Raw genomic sequence first — 4,534 nt, 5'->3', positions numbered from 1 at the left:
GTAATGAGAAGCTGTCACTTGCTCCGTTAAATAAGCTGGATAACAGCCCATGAGTCATCATCAGGGTTTAATATGTTTGCATTTTACACAGACAAATGAAATTCCGAACGAAAAGGCAGGAGAAAGCTGAGGGCTTGATGGCTAAAACTGGTTTCCAGGCACGTTGTGCTGCTAAGGATGTGAGGATTTCTGCCTTTGCTCTACATGTGTCTCTCTTGTTCACCGGAGAGCCAACTGCAAGCTCCAGGCTTAATGGCAGGAGGGCTGGGGTCACACGGGGCTTGACCCCTCATCCCCACAACTCTCTGCTCTTTCAGCAACAATCCCCCCTTGTCTTTAAAGTAGTAAAGTAACCTGTTCAGAAATGGTGAAATTATATCTTCTTAGGTAAACTCAACAATCAAAAAGGACACAGATAAAGTGCCAGTAAAAGAAAACAGAGGGGTTCCTAGATGGTTCAGTAGGTTATGTGACCAGCACTTGATTTTGGCTCAGGTAGTGATCTCACTAAGTCAGGATTGAGCCCTGAGCCAGGCTCTGTGCTGGGCGTGGAACCTGCTTGGGATTCTCTCCTTCTCCCTCCCTCTCCCTCTGCACCTCCCCTGCTTGTGTGTGTGTGCATGTGTGTGCTGTCCCTCTCTCACTCTCTCAAAAAAAAAAAAAAAAAAAAAGAAAGAAAGAAAAAAGAAAAGAAAAGAAAAAAAACAAGTCACTTAAAAGGGGTTTTCTTTTTTTTTTTAATTTTTAAAAATGTTTTTATTTATTTTTGAGACAGAGACAGAGCATGAGCAGGGGAGGGGCAGAGAGACAGGGAGACACAGAATCCCAGACTTCAGGCTCTGAGCTGTCAGCACAGAGCCGGATGCGGGGCTCGAACTCACAGACTGCGAGATCATGACCTGAGCTGAAGTCAGACACTTAACTGACTGAGCCACCCAGGCGCCCTAAAAGGGGTTTTCTTAAGAGAAAGAGACAGCCCAACCATCCGATTAATTGTTTTCTGTGTGCTAGGAGCTCTGAATATGCAAATCTAGGTTAAGTGCAAAATAACCAAATAGACAATACATTCTATGAATTTAGAGGAGGAGGAGATGGTGGAGCAAATACTGACTTAGAAAATGGCGTACTTAAACTCCGTTCCTGCCTCTCCCTTCCTTTGGCACCCCCATCGGTTCCCACTCTGGCCCTGAGAAGCAGGATGGTTCCGGAACACCTCCACGCCACAGCCAATGTGCGAGGAGAGTGGCTGACCCTTACTTAGTCCAGAGCTTGCAATCCTGGAGGCCTCGCCCTTCCCTTGGGTGGGGTGGGGGGGGGGGGTGGAGATTTGCGCAGGCTCTTTGGACAAGAGAGGACTGGATATGGGTTTTGAAGGATGGATGGACTTTGGGAAAGGAGGAAGATAGGAAAAGTTATTCCAGCTAGGAGAGACTAGGAAAAGTTATTCCAGCTAGGAGAGACGATAAAAATAAGTGAAGTTGAAAAAGTGGAAAATAAAAGATGCATTCTGAGAACATTGAATAAGTAAGTTTTATTGATGGTAGTTTCCAATTAGAGAAACAGTTCACAACATGGTCTTTTTTTTACCTCAAGATGCTGCACATGAGGGACATATGAGAGATCTGTGACAACTGCTTCCCCCTGGGATCCATGCTGGGTCCCTTCTTATCTTCTCATTTTGAGGAACCGCTGATCGTAAGGTGCCCCGAGGCTGAGTCTTGCCAGTCCATTTACGCAGGAACAAAGAATGCAGAGAGTTTGCTATGCAGAAGAAAAGGAAAGGGGGTTAAGGGAAGAACAGCACATTCATCTGTATATTTCTGTTGGTAATCCCTTTTGCCCCCACTAACATAGCCATCCTCTGGTTGATGCTCTTGTGTTTCACTGAGACCCTGACTTTGGTTTGGGTGAGTAGACTCAGGAAAGGCCTGATGTGTCCAGATCAAACACACAATGATGCCATGAACTAAGAAATAAATTACTCCCCAAATTATTTTATTAGACTCCTACCTGGCCATCATGAAGCTGTTGATGCACTTCCTTCTATTTGGGTGAGACCAGAATGTTTGAGACACAGGTGGCTACAAAACCTGAAGTGCAAAATCATCTACAAAGAGATCCTACTTATTTTTAAAATTGTATTGCTTTGTTTTTAAAACCAATGCACTTACAGGATTAAACATTTAAAAGATATGAATGAGTAATGTAAAAATATCCCTCCTTTCTTGATCCTAAGCCATCCAGTGTTCCTCCTCAAAGATAAAGATGTTTCCGTTTTTTGTTCATGCTCCCAGATCCCATATGTGCGTATGCGTGCAGATATATACATTATGATCTTCAGTTCCGTTATGCATAGCTACATGACATTAAAAATAGAAGCAACTCCTCAAAATAAAAGCAGGTAACAATTCAGAGCCAGTTTCCAAGAAATCATTACGCCAAATCTCGCTCCGATTTCTCCAATCAACTGTGTTTATTTGCATTGTAATTGTGCTGCCGTTTAACTCAAGTGCCAAAATAACTTTGGCCGATTCAAGGCAAGGAACTCCTAAAATGGGTTTGCTAAGATGCAGAAAATGTTACTATTCCATATATGCTTCATTGTCTTAAATTTTTTTCCTAAATTGTTTCCAAGAAAATTTAGGTCTCAAGTCATTTCACTCACACATACTTAAGGATGCATCTAAAAAGTATTGCTATTTTCTTACATCATCCTAATGTCATTATCATGCCTAACCCAGTTAATAATTCCTTGGTATCAACCTAATGCCAAGATCATTTTCAAAATTTCCTGATTATCTAAAAATCTTTTTTTTTTTTTTGACACCCCTGGGTGGCTCAATTAAGCATCCAACTTCGGCTCAGGTTATGATCTCACAGTTTGTGAGTTCAAGTCCCGCGTTGGGCTCTGTGCTGACAGCTCAGAGCCTGGAGCCTGCTTCGGATTCTGTGTTTCCCTCTTTCTCTCTCCCCCCCCCCCGCCCCCCCAAAGATAAACGTTAAAAAATTAAAAATAAATTAAATAAATTAAAAATAAATAAATAAAAGTCTTTTTTTCCTTTCTTTCTTTTTTTTTTTTTTTTTTTTTTTTTTTTTACTTACAGTTAGTCTAATTCTGGTTTCAAACACAGAGTCCATATATTGAATTGAACATGAATCTCTTTGAACCTGGAGCAGTACCTAGCCACCTTGAATTTTCCACATTCTGGATTTGTCTGTGTATTTTCTCATTGTATCATTTAACTTGATGCTTTAGCTCCTGTAGTTCTTGTAAACTAGAAGTTAGTTTGAGTCACAACTAACTAGAAGTTAGTTTTAATCACGAAAAGAGTTTAAGTTACACTTTTTTGAGGGAAGTGGTACAAAATACTTTATAGATGGTACTTGGAGTTTCTGTTGCATCACATCAGTATGTGATATATGGTTCCTCCACCTTGATAATAATTTATTTAATGCAGGTGTCACAAATTAGGGCCCCTGGGCCAAATCCAGTCTGCCACCCAGTTTTGAAATGAAGGCCTTATTGAAACGGAGCCACACTCACTCCTTTAGGTACTAAGACTGTTTTGCACTACAATTGTAGAGGTGAGTAGCTATGGCTGAGATACTATGACCCACTAAGCCTAGAATATTTATTTTTTGGTCCTTTGCAGAAAAGTTTGTTGATTCCTGGTTTAGTGTGTTCGTGTTATGACTGACTTATCCTCCAAATGAGAAATCTGGGCTCTAAATGCTAAATCGATTTGTCTAAGCTGACACAGTCAGTAAGAGAAGGCAAAGCTCTTCTTTCTAGGTCCTGTCCCAGCTTCCTTCCCCACCTCTTTGCCCTCCTTCTAAGCCATTCAATGTCCTACAAAACAAGTAGTCAGACGTCAAAGTTTCATTCTCTTCCTAGCCTGGCCCATCAGCATTCAAACAGAACTAGAGCCCAGATGCTGGAATGATTCACAGGGAAGCAGAAGGTACAGTCTGATGCCTTTAGCTGTGAAAGAAATCTGACTCAAACTGGCTTAAATAGGAAGTTCCCTAACTCACCATACTTGAAGTCAATGATGTTGCCAAGGGCCCAGATTCATTCTACCCCTGTGCTCTGCTCAGTGTTGATTTCATTTTCAAGTTGGTTCCCCTGTGGTCTCAGATGGTGGCCAGTGGTAATCAGGTCCATGCCTCCTTGTCACACCCAGCAGGAGAGACATGATAAACCCTACTTTCAGAGATGGAGTATGAGTTCTTTCCTTTTGTCTGATTAGGCTCCCATGTCTGGAATAGGTGTCTGCCATAGTAACGGTAGCCAGGAGAATGCATTAACTCACAGAGAATGATCAAGACTCTCTCTCTGGGCCTCAAAGTGGGGTAGATACTTGAAGAGCAACTAAGGTTCTGGTAAAAAAGGCAGAAGGTAAAGTGAAGGGGAAAATCAGTTTGGGAAGAAATGTGGTTTAGGGTCTTTCAGGGCTAATAAGACTGCTGATTCCCACAGTGATTAATGGATGTTCTTACCAGGGGAGAAGACACCCTAACTAAAACTGTTGTC

General features: G+C 41.8%; 1 long non-coding RNA gene across 1 annotated transcript; it reads right to left on the bottom strand.

Annotated features, from left to right (window-relative positions):
• Positions 1 to 1,516: 1,516 nt before the first annotated feature.
• Positions 1,517 to 4,257, bottom strand: LOC132693302 (uncharacterized). Its single transcript, XR_009616709.1, has 2 exons — positions 4,036 to 4,257; positions 1,517 to 1,761 (listed from the first exon to the last, which is right to left on the bottom strand). It is a non-coding gene; the product is annotated as an uncharacterized LOC132693302 (long non-coding RNA).
• Positions 4,258 to 4,534: the final 277 nt, after the last annotated feature.

The sequence above is a fragment of the Panthera onca genome, chromosome B1 (assembly GCF_046562875.1).
Source record: "Panthera onca isolate mPanOnc1 chromosome B1, mPanOnc1 haplotype 2, whole genome shotgun sequence".
NCBI lineage: Eukaryota > Metazoa > Chordata > Mammalia > Carnivora > Felidae > Panthera > Panthera onca.
This window is presented reverse-complemented; position numbering and strand designations above follow the sequence as displayed.